At 42.7% G+C, this 17,825-nt stretch overlaps 1 long non-coding RNA gene across 1 annotated transcript; it reads right to left on the reverse strand.

The window, feature by feature from the left end:
* Nucleotides 1-2,860: 2,860 nt before the first annotated feature.
* LOC122466209 lies at nt 2,861-16,505 on the reverse strand. The gene is made up of 3 exons (XR_006291561.1): nt 16,276-16,505; nt 12,378-12,391; nt 2,861-2,871 (listed from the first exon to the last, which is right to left on the reverse strand). It is a non-coding gene; the product is annotated as an uncharacterized LOC122466209 (long non-coding RNA).
* Nucleotides 16,506-17,825: the final 1,320 nt, after the last annotated feature.

Raw genomic sequence — 17,825 nt, forward strand, 5'->3', positions numbered from 1 at the left:
ACACCAAATGCTGACCCAGGAACATTGGGTGGGAAATAATTTCTGCATATTTTGTGGTCTTGATCCTGCAAATTCATTTGGAGTGGGTAGCAAAGAATACAAACCTGCTGCCTTCCAGCAGAAGTGTGAGTTGGACTATAGCTGTAAGTAAGGTCATGTGAGAGGGACAGTATTTTGCACAGAATGGGAATCAGCTCCCTAATTGTCAAGAGAGCTGAGTAAAATGAAGTGAGGTGCTGAAGAGACATGGGCTAAAGTGTAGCATGCTACTGAGATGTTTAGCTATAAACCCTCCCTTTACACCAAGCACCTACTGTTAGGCAGGAATAATCTGGTGACCATGCAGATCTGAGAGCAAATGCTCTGGCACTCCATGCTCTGTTCATCACTTTTTGCCTGTGTTTATATATGTGCCTGTGCTAGACAGGATCAACACTTACATTGACGTCTGTGGAACAAAAACTGTCCCTGACCACCTCTGACTTCACACCTTCAAAAGAACCTCTGACTTTTTGTCCTCCAGATGTCCCCTCTTTTCTCTTTCAAATCCCTTTATAAAAGCCACTTCTTTCATGTAGCCTTCCAACATTCAGCTCCAGGCCAGCACTATCTCTTGGCCACCAAGGATTTTAATTACTATCAAAACTGATGGTCTAAACGAGAGGGCTTCTAGATACAAACACCCTAATCTGGCCCTTCTGTCACTAGAACCTCCCCTCTCCCCTCCAAACCCAGAGCAACCCCCCTCCCAGTCAGATCCTCGGTGTGTTTAGGTGAGGGTTGGGGGAAGTGTTGATGTGTTTCTACAATACACCACAAGCCATCACCTTCAGCTCCCAACTAAAACCTCTCCAACGCATCATCAAGGATCTACAACCTATCCTGAAAGACGACCCATCACTCTCACAGATCTTGGGAGACAGGCCAGTCCTTACTTACAGACAGCCCCCCAACCTGAAGTAAATACTCACCAGCAACCACACACCACACAACAGAACCACTAACCCAGGAACCTATCCTTGCAACAAAGCCCATTGCCAACTGTGTCCACATATCTATTCAGGGGACACCACCATAGGGCCTAATCACATCAGCCACAATATCAGAGGCTCGTTCACCTGCACATCTACGAATGTGATATATGCCATCATGTGCCAGCAGTGCCCCTCTGCCATGTACATTGGTCAAACTGGACAGTTTCTACATAAAAGAATAAATGGACACAAATCAGATGTCAAGAATTATAACATTCAAAAACCAGTTGGAGAACACTTCAATCTCTCTGGTCGATTACAGACCTAAAAGTGGCAATACTTCAACAAAAAAACTTCAAAAACAGACTCCAAGGAGAGACTGCTTAATTGGAATTAATTTGCAAACTGGATACAATTAACTTAGGCTTGAATAGAGACTGGGAGTAGATGGGTCATTACACAAAGTAAAACTATTTCCCCATGTTTATCCACCCCACCCCCCCACTTTTCCTCAGACGTTCTTGTCAACTGCTGGAAATGGCCCACCTTGATTATCACTACAAAAGGTTCCCTCCCCCCCTCTCCCCCCCCCCTGCTCTCCTGCTGGTAATAGCTCACCTTAAGTGATCACTCTGGTTACAGTGTGTATGGTAACACCCATTGTTTCATGTTCTCTATGTATATAAATCTCCCCACTGTATTTTCCACTGAATGCATCTGATGAAGTGAGCTGTAGCTCACAAAAGCTTATGCTCAAATAAATTTGTTAGTCTCTAAGGTGCCACAAGTCCTCCTTTTCTTTTTGCGGATACAGACTAACATGGCCGCTACTCTGAAACCTGTATACTTATGGTGCACCACAAAAATTAAATAATAACAGGGAATATCATTTTCCCATAAGTGCAGCAAACAAGTCCCCCACTCACTCTCAGATGTGGAGGTCTAATGAATTGGAACTTTCCACTGCAGATGAGAGTTTGGCTCATTTTGGTTTCTGAAATCACTAGTATATGTTTGTGTAGCTTTTCTATACACTGTACATCAACTCTGGCATATTTTCCATTCTGTAGTTTGCTAGAATATGATTTGTGACAACAAATAACTTTAAGCAGAATGAAGAATAATATGTATGCACTCATGTACGTACACACGCGCACACGGACACACACACACACGGCAGACATATACACAGAGCTGATTTCTTTTTAGATGCGTTCTATGGGTTTTGGAATTTGAGGTAGTTGAAGAAAGCCACAAGTTAAACTGCCTGGGTAACAACAAGATTTTATGCAGCATAGAGTCATCGCTTGTACTTCTGAGGTCAAATCCTGAGATTTTTACTAAGGCAAACTCTCATGAAAATTAAGGAAGATCTCAAGATCCAGCTTTTTTATTTTGTTTATTATAATCTGGGATTTGTTCCTACAGGGTGAAATTCATCCTTGTGCCAATGGTCAACCCCAGGCTCACTTAATGAATTCCACTTAAGGGTAATTTGAGGATTTAAGTGGTGCAGAGTTTATGGGCAGGACCTCTGCAGAGTGAATTTCACCCATGGAGAATATTATTTTAAGGTGAGTTATTAAGTAGCACTGGAATCAGCCATAATATCAACAATCAGTGAGGAACTCTTTAGGAAAAATACACTCATTACACTCAATGCTGACTTGCTGAATAAAATGTCACCAGCAATTTCTTGTTGTTATTTATGTTTGAGTTATTGTTCATTCTGTCCATAGAGGAAAGTATTTGGTACACCCACAAACAGCACCATGACTATTCATTTTGTTGTCAGAACAGTTAATCAGTAGCTGTAGGGGTCCCTCGCTCTCAAGTGGGGAGGGAGGCAACTTCACCTCACTGTGTTTCAGGCATCAGCACTCAGGCTTTTCTCCTTCTGGCGGGGCCAAGCAGTAAGAAGTCTATAACGCTGTAGTCGCCTAGCAGAGAGAAACAACCAGTAAGTTTGGTGCTCTAGCCCCCTCGGGCGGGGCAGAGCAGTGAGCAGTCCTTAGCCCACAGTCTCCTGGCTGGGGCTGGCAGTAATTAACAGCCTAAGGCTTTGGCCCTTTGGGCAGGGCAGAGCAGGCGGCAGGCTTTAGCCTAAGCCTCCTGGCTAAGGCAGCCAGCAAACACTCAATCTAAGGCTCACCATCTCCTGACGAGGGCAAGCCACAAGCCAAGGACAGGCCTTCTGGCCTATGGGTGCAAAGGCCGCCAACCCAGCGGTGGGGTTGGAAGCAGGGAGAAGTAGGGAGACCCGGGCTCACCCAACTCCACCAGATCCCAGCCCAGAGCCCTAACAGTGGCAGAGTGTTCTCCTACTGGATCAGTGGGGAATCCAGCTGCAACACGCTGACTGCTGCTCCCACAACAAAACTGGACTAAAATCTGGTTTCCCTGGGCTAATCCCTACCACAGTCTGGAGAGGGGATTCTGTGGTCCAAGGGTCCTCTGTCTCCCCAGAGTATACTGTGGATGGCAGTCCTGGCAACTCCTTCAAGGGTCGGTTTCCTCCAGAAGCAGGGTGCTGCACAGCATGGGCTCAGCTGTGGCGGTCAGCAGCAGACTGGAGAAGTCTGTCTCCTTCTGTGGCTCTCGCTCAACTGAGCTGCAGCCCGCACCCTCCCCCCGCCCTTTATACTTCCTGTCCTGCCCTGGTATTTCTGGTGAGGGGGGGTGGGCAGGTCTAGCTCTTCCTACCGGGGGAGGGTGGAGGTCCCTTGCTCCCAAGTCTAGAGGGAGGCCACTCGGCCTCAGTACAGTGGCAGAGCTGTGAAACATGCACAAGGTGGAAGATCATTCTCTGCATTAACTTCCAATCGGTACCACCCCTTTGCTTTTCAATTCCTTGAACCTACACGTTTACAGAAAACATTTCGAGAGCCAAAAATGGATTTATTAATACAACCATAGGCCAGTTCTAGCCTGTGATGTTTGAAAATCCAGTATAGGTGGGATGGTGCCATAGGACTCCCATTTGGTGGGTCTCAGTCCCAGTGAACAGGTCACAAAACCTGCCACACTTGTTGGCAGTCTCAGCAGAAAGACCAAGGGTTGAGTGGACTCTGAGATAGAAATCCCATTCACACCTAGAGTTTGTCCCTTCAGGGGATGGTTAAGGCATGTGACTGGGGAAGTGGATGCATTTACTATGCTGTGTATGTCCTGTGAAAAGATGGATTATTAGTCTTGCCTGGCATCAATAATTACCATCTGCTTTCCTACCAAAGAAGGGGAGGGTAGAATAATTGCTCATTTGAGAAGCTGTTGTCCAAATCTGTCCATCCAGCTTTAGGAACATAAGAATTGGAATATGACCCAATTGTTTCTATTAAAATGGTCTTTAAAGACTGATTAAAACAGACTCAGTTGGTGAACTACCTACGTGACTCCCGCAGGGAATCCCAGAATACTCACAGTTCCTAGATCCCAGGATGGTTGCTTCAAATATTCAAACAGGATTTAACATGGGGATTAAATGGCAGCATGGAAGAGATTTGGACTCCACAAAAGGAAATATGTTATGTAAACCCTACTGTGCAGTTCAGTGGGAATTATGTTTCTTTAATATTTAGAATTAATAACTGCCCTGTCAGAAATGTGGCCCTCTTAGATCGGAACAAGTGCAAGAGCTACTAGCACAAAGAACTGTGAAAAATGTAGGGCCTACCTAGCACAAACGACATATACAAGAGTTTAAATTACACAATAAGCGTGCACAAAATATACATGTTTAAACACAGACACTGATCCTACTGATTGCGCATCATGCAGTGGTTCTGGCGATTTGTTAGGTAGCACTCTTCCCTCTGGTACTGAATCAATGCCACAGGTTGTTAAGGGGCCCGGTGTTTCTATACATGTTCTCTTTTGGATAAGATGCAAAATGGAGGCCATTTGTGATCATCAGAGATTCAGGTCAGGGATGTTCTCAAGGGTCATGATGTTAACTCCAGCATCCTGCACAGATTAGAATTTGGATAATTATATTCTGCCTCCCTAAATTTCACCTGAAGTTTCAGTTGGATGTTGTTCTTCACTGCTTATTCTGAACTGCTGTTCAGAGTTGCTCTGGCATCCTAGAGGTAGCTGCACTGAAGTGGCTGATGTATCTGGGTGGGTGGATGAAAGATGTCACACACAGTTTAAAATCTTAATTTTAGAGAGATCTGATACTGGGTGCTTCATTTGTACCTTCCAATAAGGACCTCATGTGGAAGTCTAACTACCTGATCTGTGGGTGCAAGCACATCCTCATTTGTGCTGGCCAATAACTCAACTCGCAATTATTAGCAAGAGAAAATTGACAAAAGGGAGCGTGGATTTCAAAAATTAGGGCCAACGTTTTCAAATTTATCTACCAAAAATTAGGCAACTAAATCCATGTGTAGGCATCTAAATAAGTGGCCTGATTTTCAAAATGATGAGCACTCAGTAATCCCACCAAAGTGAGTTGTTGGGGCTCATCACCCATGAATATCATGCCACTTGTTCAAATATTTTAAGATTTAAGTGCTCAGGTTTGAAAACTTTGGCTCAGGTTTATTAGTCTTATAAGGCCCTAAACTTGTAAAGACTTATGTGCATGCTTAGCTTTATTCAAGTTACCCCATACATAGCACTTGGCAAATCAGGGCCTCAATATTTTTGTAATCATTTTCTCTAAAAGATGCTATATGCATTCATTCATTCATTCATTCATTCGTTATTATATGTGTTCATACAATACTCAGAATACGCAACGAGCTGTAGAGATAATGCTGGGGCTTAACAATCAAAGGCTTTGATCCTGCAATCTACTCCAGGTATGGAGCTTGTTGCAGAATTTGGACCTAAGCAGAAAGATGAATTAATTATAGGGGAATCTGGTGGCAACATCTGTATTTAAATGGACTAACACTTTATATTATCTTGTGATTTCTTGGGGAGTCTCTCTCCTCTCCTTTGCAGTAGGCCTTTGAAATTTGGAAGGGAGAAAGGCTGGGGCTAGAGTCTTGATTTTGCTTTCCCCATGGAATTCTGTTCTGGTTTGGCTGAGTTATAAAGCGTTAGAAGTCGTTATTTCTGTCACTTGCATTGTCAGCAAAAATTTGGCAGCAGGGCAAAATAATATATGAATAGAAACATTCTCAAAGGCTGGGCCCATGTAATTGTCAAAGCAACAGCAGCAGCACACACTGTGTGCTGGGAGCAACCTCTTGTAGAAAAGGAAAGGGGGAGAGGGCCATACTCACTTCACCTTGAGTATACACCTTTCCAAACCCAGCATAGAGCTCCAACAGTCCATCCCCACCTCTGGGGCAGGACCCCCATTCCCACTGCTCAGACAGTGCTAAAGGTTCAGTGTTCAAATTCTGCTGTTGATGCATGATAGATGGCTGGTTGCAGTTGTATGTAATAGATTTTGTTTTATATTTACTCTTTTAAAAACACACAGGAAATTATATACAAGCAAAAATATGTTGAAAGAACATCATTTAGACTGCAAACTCAAACATGCAGAAGTTAAGTAACGCTAGATTAATGATTGCTTGTGCTGCCACTTTAATTCTGTCCTCTGTGTGTGTTTACGCATCATAATATACTCTTTAATTCCAAACTTGTGTACTATTCTCTCCACAGGATGCCTGCCTCATTCAGTGCACAGGATAGCTGCAGAACGGGACAGAAATAAAATTACAGGAACAACCATTACTCTGGCATTTTCTAACTTTCAAATGCTTGACTATGCAACCTAGTTTTTTGCCTGTAATAAACATACATATGTAAGATATTTATATTGTTACATAATAGCGTAGGATATTTGCCAACAGAATGAGGCTTTACATATTTTATTGTAGCCAGGCAGTTTATGCTGAGCCTGCTCCTAAGTGAGGTTCATTTAAATGCACACAGTAATCTTACAATGCCATAAAATACATTAAATAAGATTGATATATGCCATTCCCATTGTTCACCTTTATATCTAAAATTAAGAAGCGAGTTGGGTTGTAATAGAAAGAGATCCTGAGACCTTGTATAAGAGACCAGATGTGAGTCCTGAGGCCTGAACTAAAGTAGTGGTCAAGCCTTGCTAATATAAAGTAAAAGTTAGCAAGAGACAGGCTGTGAGCAGAAGGTGGGCCCTGTTATAAAACATGCCTGTGTGCAGACCTACAGAATCTGGCAAGGGCTGGTATTGCAAAAACACACATTCCTGAGAAATGCTATGTGCAGGACGCTCATGCAAATACATTCCAGAAAGTTGGTACCAGAATACCCCAATGCCAAGTATGGTACAAACACACTCCCTGAAGGTAATACAAGGACACACTAACTCCCTCGTAAAGATAAGGTCAGGATGATGGATAGAGATGTTTTGATCAAATCAACGCGTACAAGGTAAAGGGTGGTAACTAACCAGGTCGGAGGAACAATACATAACTTGTTTGTATCAATGTATAAAGAGGGGTCTCTGAGGCAGTGTCTTTGTCTAGCCTAGGGGTAATGGAAAGTCCCACCATTCATGAGCTGGTCCATTGTCATTAGCATACATGTGTTAGTGGTCCTGTAACCACTGAGCCAGGGCATTAGCAACATGCTTCGTCAGCAATAAACCTGCCTGGGTGCCTTCGCTCCTAATCAAGTCTTGTAGTCTTTGTGTGCAGTTCAACCGAGATCTGCTGTGTCCGCTATCTGCGCAGAGCTGGGACAGCATACTGAAAGAACACACACATGCAGCCAACATCTGACAACACTGATCATGCAATAAGGTTTTCTTCTATCCCTGCATTAGCAAAACTACAAAGACCCCTCCCTCTCCCCAGCCAAATTGTTGTAACTTTAACTTGCAATTACTATAAAACAACGTATGTTCCCTTAATGGAAAGAAATAGCAGTAGAAATATTTTCATGAGATTTTTTTTTCTTGTCTGGATTTCATTAATCCAGCTGATGATTTAACTGCAGAATCTCTTTCTAGTGAAATCATCTTTTTTTTTTTTAGATTCAGTTCAATTTGGTTCCGTGAATTAATGGTGAAAAGATGTCCTGTTTGCTTCTATTCATCTGGACAGCAGGAATGTCACAGGATATTTAAAGCTTCCTCCTCCCCCAGTTTGCCTTCAAATCTCAAAGGTTTGGATCTCACTAACAAAAAATTCTAAGCTTTTTTTTTTAACAGTTCCGCACAGCCTTTTTCTGCTAAGATTTGTAACTCACGTTGCTTTCATTTAGTTCTCAGTGTACAGGGGAGGAAAGTGGGGAGCTGCATCACTGATTTGAATATAGGAACATGGGGGAAATGGGAAAGCAGAACTGGTCTGGACCATGTTCTGAGGTAAAGAGCAGCCAGCAGGGCCTAATTCTCCACTTCTTTGCAATTTGTGTCATCATTTACACCTGTGCTCAACGGGTGTCAAATGCCACCATTCTGAGGGTGGTGTTTTTACAACCTATTTGCAGTGGTGTAAATGACTATTCAAAGTGCAAAGCAATGAAGTTTCAATTCACTCATGGTGAGAGCAGGTTGGATAACACAGCACTTTTATTCAGTGCATGAATATCCAGATCAAATGGGTTTGGGAGAATTTAGTTCATAGGTTCCTAAGCCGGTATTCATGCTAAGGATTTAGGTGCCTAGAAAATCACAGGAACAACGCTGCGATCCACAAAGACTGAGTTAGGCACCCAGACTCCGGGCATCTTAGGGCTCGTCTTCACTACCGCGCTACATTGGCATTGCCGTATCAATGCAGCGGCGCTGATATAGCACATCTGGCGAAGATGCGCTTTTTCAACAGGAAATCACTCTCCTGTCAGTGTAATTACTCCACCTCAATGAAAGGCAGAAGTATCTCCCCCCAGCATAGCACAGTGTAGACACCACTGTAAGTCAATGTAAATTATGTCGCTTGGGGGGTGTTTTTTGACACCCCTCAGTGACGCTTTTAAGTTACATTGACTTAAGTGGTAGTGTAGACAAGCCCTTAGACTATGATCCACTCAGCCAGCACTGTAGGCAGGGATCTGTCTAAGCTAGCCAATGGGAGATGGTGATGGCAGGAGTGTGCCTTAAGCGCCACACATCTCTTGAAGTTGAGCATCTAAGTCTGGGCTGCAGGGAGATGCTTATCTCTGCTTGTGATTCACAAACTGGGGAAAGATAGCTGTTTGGCTGCTTATATCATATGCAGAGCCCAATTTGGTGGGTGTGCTTGGAGGCTGCCCACACAAAAGAGTTGGGAGGGAAGAAGCCCTCCTTGATAACCTTTAGCACCTGGGCTATGGGAGACCCCTGGTTCAAGTCTTCCCTCCTCCTGATGAGGCAAAGGGATTTAAACAGGGATCTGCCATATGACAAGCAAGCACTCTAACCACTGGGATAACGGTTATAAGGAAGGACTTCCTCCTCTTCCCCATTTTGTGTGGAGTTAGGCAGCCTCTGAGCATGCCTACTGAATCAGGCCCCAACACCTATTTTAATAGACCAAACACCTATCTTCCTATGGTTCATGAGTCACACTGGGGCGTAGGTGGGAGACAGGTGCCTGGACACTTACTTGGAGGCAGCAGAGTACATGCTCAGAGGCAGAAACATAGGCATCTTGGGAGCCTTTACTGAAAAACTTAGGTGTTGAGTGAGTTTAGGTGCCAACAGGTTTGGTAGCAGCTAAGCAAGGGTTTTGTGCGTCACAGTGGGGCCTAAAGAAGGGACTTACACACCTAAATACCTCTGTGGGTCCTACCACCAGACTCAGATCCTCAGGCATTAGCATGAGTCATTCTTCTACTTGACTCCTATCCATACACCAGGAAGTGAGCCCTGTCCCTGTATCTTAGCCTCAACATAAATAAGACAGCACAGTCTTGTTATTTCTAACATTGAAAAAATCAAGCAGCTTGTCTTTTATGTTTTTTTCCATTTCATATTTTGTTTTTTTAACTAGAGATTTTCAACTTTTGTGGTTTTAGATGAGTGATATTTGTGTGTAGTAGGGTGACCAGCCGTCCCGATCAAATCAGGACTGTCCCGACCTTTAGGTCTTTGTCCCACGTCCCAACCGATGCACGGTCGGGACGCCATTTGTCCCGATATTGCGGCTTTGGCCGCTCCGGCTTTTTTTTTGTTTTTTTTTGCTTCAGCAACTCCGGACACTTTTGTGGGCAGGGACATGTGCAAGGAAATCTGAGTTAAGAGGACATTGAGCAGGGGATGTTAGAAGAGAGCAAGTATGATCCTACAACATGAGGAAAGCCATCAGATAAATGAGATTTCACATCCCAAAACAAAGAGACCTCTTTGTTTTTGTAGTGATATAAAGCAGTGGTTCTCAAAGCCAGTCTGCCACTTGTTCAGGGAAAGCCCCTGGTGGGCTGGGCTGGTTTGTTTACCTGCCGCGTCCGCAGGTTCGGCCGATCGCAGCTCCCACTGGCTGCAGTTCGGCACTCCAGGCCAATGGGGGCTGCGGGAAGGGCGGCCAGCATGTCCCTTGGCCTGCACTGCTTCCCGCAGCCCCCATTGTCCTGGAACGGCAAACCGCGGCCAGTGGGAGCCGTGATTGGCTGAACCTGCGGATGCGGCAGGTAAACAAACCGGCCCAGCCCGCCAGGGGCTTTCCCTGAACAAGCGGCGGACCGGCTTTGAGAACCACTGATATAAAGGATCCCACAGAGGAGCTGGCAGTGATGGGGATATATTCTTTCTCCAAACAATCAACTTTGCTAACAGGGATGGGTGGATCTGTAGGTGTCCCTTGTAGGAATGCTAACAGGCCTGATTGACATCAGGTTTTATTAACACATGAAGGCTTTAATACAGCAGAGTCTGAAATGGAAGAGAGAGATGGGTATTGAAAGGCAATGACGGCTCTTGTTGTATTCATGATTTCCAAATCTAACATTGTCTATTTGATTTTTGTTTTGTTTTCTTTTGTTTTTTGTCTTGTCAGGGCAGCGCAATACTACTATGAATTTACAGATAGTCTCCCTGTGATTGAAATGCAGGGTGATTCCATCTGGGTTATTTGTTTTTCTTTTTAAAATGTTTTTTTTTCTAGTTAGGGATGAGCTTGCCCTATCTAGTAGGGAGAGAAGAATGTTTCCCTCAAGAGTTATGTTGCCCACATTTGGACTCTATATTATGATTCTCAGCTGAAGGCTTATGGTGCGGTACAGACCACAGAAAGACTAGGTTCCTCCCTTAAGAGCCTTACACTCTAAATAACAGCAACTATGATACATTCCCAGCACTTATTTTTTTCCTTTTATTTTTATCTCTTTGTTCTTCTCCCAGGCTAAGGACTGAGAAACCAGAATGTGAACTGCAACATTTGCATTAGAAACAAGCTTTCACGCATAAGTGTTTGAGAGTGTTCAAAGTTAGACATTACCAGATCACAGCTTTTACATGTCCTCCCACTATGGCTGAGGGAAGCCATTTGTCTCAGTTTAGGCCTTATTATTTTATACACTTCTGAGATGCCCAAAGCTGCACTACCAGAGCCTGAATATATACATTAAAGACAGCATCAATGATCCTTCAGGAGAAGAAGCTAGAGAATACACTTTCCTCTCTGAGACAGTCAAGGCCACATTGTTCTCATTTTGTAATTTTAAATAAACATAGAAAATGAGTTAGTTAATACTGGTACAGTATTCTGAAGTAGTAAAGGGCTATATAAATGCTAAATATTAATGATACTCATGCTAAGCCAGCCATGCAGAGATCAGTGAATTTGCTACTGCCCTTTCCAACTTGTTAAAATTACTGCCAATAATGCCCCCAAAGTTTCAGTGCAAGGCAGGTGTGGTAGAGAGCCAAGCAAGCAGAAATATTAATGACATTACACTACACTTAGCATCGTTCATCTGAGGATCTGGAAGTGCTCAACAAACAATAACATTGTTACAATGACATTTGCTACACTTCTATTGAGTAGCTAAGTTCTACCCATTTTACAGCTGGCTAAAATGAAACCAAGTGAAATTAAGGTCAACATTTTCTGAAGAGGCCACTGATTTGGGGTACCTCATTTTTGAGTGCCCAACATGAGACTGTGTCATCCAGAATTTGAGGATGAGACACTAGATCATTCAGAAATGGAGGTACCCAAAATCAATGGCCATTTTTGAAGATCTGTCTGTGAGTGGCTTACTCAGGGTTTCAGTAACAGAACCAAGACTAGAACCCAGGATCCCTCAATACTAGTTTCTTGATCCAACCACTAGACAACACTCCTGCTATTGTAACAAGTCATATTTCTATGGCAATGATTCTCTTCCTGCCATATGGAAATCCAAGGACCAGGAGTTTGCAGAACTAGTCACTATATTGTTCTTTCAAATTCTCTCCATCACTCTTAACCTGTGGTTTTCTTCTTGTTATCAGAGAATATCAGGATAGAGAGGTTTGAATAAAACAAGAATAAACTGAGCTTTGCCCCAACCAGAATTTGTTTTGCAATCTGAAAAACTTCAGGTAACTTAATTTTCTCCAAATTATTTTTTTATTTTATTTTTTAATCCATGTCTCTGAACTTCTTGTGCTGAGACAGAACTCAAAGAGACAAAATACTATGGGAAAGGCTGTCTTGGGACATTCCCAAACTGACCAGGGTCAGGATATACTGAAAATCTCACAAGAATGCTTGTTCAGTTTTACAGGTCAAGAGCTTCACATAAGTACCCAAAGATGTAGATTCCTATCTGAAACTAAATGTGAGGTTCACCCATCACTGACTATTTTTAAGTTTTGGCTTTTGGTGATGGCTGTGAGCCTTGGACACCTCTAATCCTGCCTGGGAAACTGAGATTCATTTGAATACAGGCCATGGAAATTGAGATAAATAGAGAACCTGCATGTTGGTTGTATTTTCAAGGCTCCAAAAAATTGACATCTACAAAATGCTCTTCAATCCCCCTCCACAATTACTTCTTCAAGGATGACTGGAGGCAGCTTAGTTTGGTTCAGGGACTATGGGCTGATGGAGGATTTTCTAGGATTGTTGTATGTGAAACCAGAGTTCTACAAACACTGCTTATATTTTTTTTCTGCTCTTTCTTTGAATCTTTCTCATGGATTGTTTTGGGAGATCTGTGCACCAAACCAAATGTAATAATAAAGATTAAATACATAATATAACAAATCTGTGGCCACGTTGGAGCTTAACTGTTGTCACTAAGCTGCATGTCATGACCACTCAGAATTTCAAAAATGACAATAGAGATAGAATACAAACCCACCTTCTTCAAAAGCATAGGCCCCTACCACTTGAGCTATAGGACAATCTGCCTTAGCTGTTGCAGTAGATGGCCTGTGGTACAGATCTGAGCAGTTCTGGTTCCATCTAGCAGAAGAAGGGGTGTACATATACACCTTTAACTTATACTGTAGTTGGCAACCATTACAGAAAGTACCATGCTGTTCAGTAGCAAAGCAACACCTCCTCCTTTACTACTGGGTTTCACTGGTTTGTGGCACATCATATAGTGATCCTTTGAAGCATTTGTTGAGACGCTAAGGACTTGGGAAGGAGTTTAAGAATAAGGTATATGTTTTAAAGTAGTCTTATCTTATTATTTGAATTAAGAACAGATACATCTCAGAAAAAGGGTGAATTTGGACAGGAACTACAATATCAATGCAGCATTAGGAGCAGAGTCAGTAGTTCACGCATTTACAGGCCAGAGTATACAGGCAACAAATGCATTTAACATGACAACTTGTGTTCTTAGAGGACTTGGATTGGATCCAGGGGTAGATAGATCCGGGTCACTCTCATTGTAAGAAACCTGGGCAGAGAAGGACCTGATCAAAATTGTGACATATTACACAAGTGACGTCCCAGGTACATTGTTCAGGAATCACATCGTATATGTTGCACCCCTGTATGTCTAATGAAAACTAAAGACTGGAACCTGGTAACACTGTTAAAAAACAAAGTGGAACAGTCAAAAAAGCCCAGCTGGCAAATAAGGCTTAAAAATATCCACATTTCCCCTTTCAAATAAATCATGAGTGTGGGGACACTCCATCCTGAGCTATTGCAAAAAAATCCAGGCATATTTGGAGTAGAAATCCCCTGCAGATTGTAGCATGTTACTGGAAGTGTGAACTAAACAGAAGAACATTCCAGCTCCATCCATTAGCAGATAACAATGACAGTGCCTAATAATATCTGTTGCATATGAATATGTTCAACTATTCTAAACTTCAGAAACTGAGACACAAAATAGATTTTCCCAATCTTAAATCTGCAAATCTTACTCTGATAACAAATGAGGGAATCCGGTAAGGCCAATACCAACTTATCCTATGCATTGGTTCTGGTATCTGTCTGGGTTCAGGACTTTGAACAGAAAAGCAATAGAAGATCTCAAGAAATGTGGCAGAGAGCCAAGTTCAGAGTGGTTGATCTCTCTGGCAATTAAAGCTGGGTGAGCACTTCATCATTATGTGTACCCCAAAGATGAAAATAACAAAAATATAAGAGTCTGGTTGTGTGCTGAACATCTCCTTAATGTAGCTCTTCTTCTAACATGGGATGAAAGTTTATTAATCACAGAAGCATGATCATCAGTATTTGCATATTGTATGTGATAAACAGGAAAAATACAGTTAAAATCTGTAAAATCCTATGAAGGTGAAGGATGATTCGAGAAAGAGCTAAATCTCTCCAAGTAAGTTTGGGGAGTTAAATTACCTGTGCTGGTGGTAACCTACACTGAGAGGACAGATTGCAAACTTGCTTACATAGAGCTCCTGACCTAGGTGGCTGATAGATGCTTCTTTCTACTTTGATATCAGGTTTCAAAGTTAAGATAGATCCAATGGTACTTGGTTGCCGCAGAGGTGATTTAATTACAGTGATGGCCAATGTGATTCCTGTATTGTCTATTTCTTACCTATATCAGTGGGGTGTTGGAAGAGTTAATTCATTAAAGGGGTAGCTTGGAAATAATAATTTTATATGGACATTTTATACCTATTGTTGCAAGTGTAACCCTTAAAGTTATTTTAACTGTGAGTGATTGAGAAAAATATACCTTCCTTTGTCTTTTCAGTTTGCCTGAGTATTTGGAAGCACTTTGTGCATCACCAGCTTCACTCTTCTGTCACTTGCACATCCTGTCTCATGCACTACCACGGTGACATCACTCTCATGCAGCTCTCTAGCAGAGCTTACATACATGCTTTTCCCTAGGGTGTGCAGAATGGTGTTTACATGTAACAGCAGCAGCAAAGATGAAATTGAATAGGCAGCAGTCAGGTATGTGCATAGATTGAAAATGGAGGCAAAAGTATGGGTGGTCATGATGGGCATGTTTAATACTGCTCTTGGGAACTCTTCGCATGCAGTGTTGACAGCCCCAAGCATTCAAAAATCACGAGAGGGGCTTACAAATCAAATAATAAATAATTGGGTTCTTTTTACTTGCTTTCTGGTGTTGTGGCTTTTAGGATTCACATTCTCAAACTTTTCTCTGAAAATACAAGGGGTCAACATTTTCTGAGGTAATAATCTGATTCCAGAAGCTGGGGCTGCAAGAACAATAACAAATATCAGGAGAATATGATGAAAATTAGGAGCTCTGTGCTGAATCATGTAAATATGCAGTACCAGACCCTCTCCCATACTTACCTTACACCACAGACACTTTTAAACATGGGAGGGTGAGACACAGACCTCAGCTGCTGCTGTAGTTCTGCAATAGGTAATTTTAAACGTATATGGCTGAACCATCGATCTATCCAGCTATTTTGGAATATTATGATGTACATATTTGCAATAATTCCTGGGGGCACCAATCAAGATTTAGGGTCCCTTTGGTTCTCAGCCCCAAATTTACATATATATAAGAAAGCTGGTGCCTGGCCCAAAGATCTTACAATCTAAGTGATAGAACACATTATCTGAATGTTCCCAATGCATTGCTGTGAACCAACGACTCTCCACATAAGAAAGATCCTTTTGTTAGATTCCTTTTGATAACTGTGGAATGACAACACACCATCTACAATGGGATTTCAATTCCATAAAATATAGTATATTCTAACCCTAAGAAATAGTTGGAATTTTTTTTCTGCCCATAATATATTATTTGACTACTTTCCTATAGTTTTTGTCGATCTTGTTATTGCTGCTAGTTTTAGCCTGAGTCTCCCAATGCAACTTGTGAACCAACACAGAAATAATCTAAAATTAATCAATGATCTACATTAGCGTGACTATGTGAAGGCAATTAGTAAATTAGTGTATGTATATGTCTATATATACACTGTTTAGTGATCATTTTCCAATTATCCAACTTGTAATACATTGTGTGACAGGGTCAGGCCAGATGGCTACAGGAGAGTGATAGAAGGTAGAGATACTAGCCCCAGATTAAGCAGATCCCTTTTTTCTGAGTAAGATAATGGTCTATTCCAGAACAATCAGGAGGTTGCTGGATGCAATTAAGGCAGTCAAATTAGGACACCTGGAGCCAATTAAGAAGCCACCAGAATCAATTAGGACAGGCAGGCTAATCAGGGCAGCTGGTTTTAAAAAGGACTTCACTTCAGTTAGTGAGGTGCATGTGAGGAGCTGGGAGCAAGAGGTGCACCAGAAGCTGAGAGTGAGGAGGCATACTGCTGGAGGACTGAGAAGTACAAGCATTATCAGACATCAGGAGAAAGGTTCGGTGGTGAGGACAAAGAAGGTGTTTGGAGGAGGCCATGGGAAAGTAGCCCAGGGAGTTGTAGCTGTCACGCAGCTGTTACAGGAGACACTACAGACAGCTGCAATCCACAGGGCCCTGGGCTGGAACCCAGAGTAGAGGGCGGGCCCGGGTTCCCCCTATCCCCACAACTCCCTATTTGATATAGGAGGAGTTGATCTGGACTGTGGGTCCCACCAGAGGGGAAGATCTCTGGCCTGTCCCCCAACACATTAGGTGTGCCAGCAGAGACTGCAGGGATTGTTCTCCTCCTTTCACCCATGCTGGCCAGTGATGAGGTTAGCCAAGTGAATGGCAGGTTTGTGCCACTAACAAAAGGAGCCAAAGTGAGGACTGCCATAAATCTCTGATGCGAGCAAATCCGCCAGAAAGCACAGAACCCACCAAGGCAGAGGAGGAACTTTGTCACAATAGCTTTTCCAAAGTATTTTCAACCATTCTGAAGATCAGAATAAATGAAATTTGAGTTCCTGATATTCCAGTAAGTGTATGATAATGAAGAAATAACTTTAAAAAACCCATAAAACCTGCCTCCTAATTGCAACCTAATTTTCCAACATGCTTTTCCAGCTTTGCCCATTCCCATGGCACAACAAGAACTCTGTACGGAGGTGGTGTGTGAAAGAATTAAAGCCTGCTTGCTTTGCACTGGGCACTTAGATCTTCACTAACAGCTCACTCCACAGGTTCCAGTGAGATAAATTACATGGGAGGGTTGTTAAACAACTCACGTTTTTTGAAGACTGAATGGTGGCCTGCTAGCAAAATATTAATGATATGTACAGCTGAAATATGATGTCAGAACCTGAAGTGCTGGAACCTGGGCCATGGGCTATAGACACCACCAAATCACCACAGAAAGCTTATAGCAAAAGCCTCTGGGAAGACCCTGTGAGCCTGGGCTCAGCAGAACGAATCACCCAGCAGGTCCTAAGTGGCATCCCCTCACAGCTCACTGATTGGCCAGCACCAGTACTTAAACCAGGAAGGCCTGAAGGGGTGCTGTCTGAGCAACAACCTAAGCTGCTTGTCTGTCTGTGCTTCAGACCCTGCTTCAATAGACCTTAGACTCTGTCTTCTGACCCTGGTTTGTCCTTGACTTTGTTATTCAATTGTTGTCTATAACCTAGTGGCTGACCCTGATCTCCT

This window comes from Chelonia mydas, chromosome 6 (genome assembly GCF_015237465.2).
Source record: "Chelonia mydas isolate rCheMyd1 chromosome 6, rCheMyd1.pri.v2, whole genome shotgun sequence".
NCBI classification, from domain to species: Eukaryota; Metazoa; Chordata; order Testudines; family Cheloniidae; genus Chelonia; species Chelonia mydas.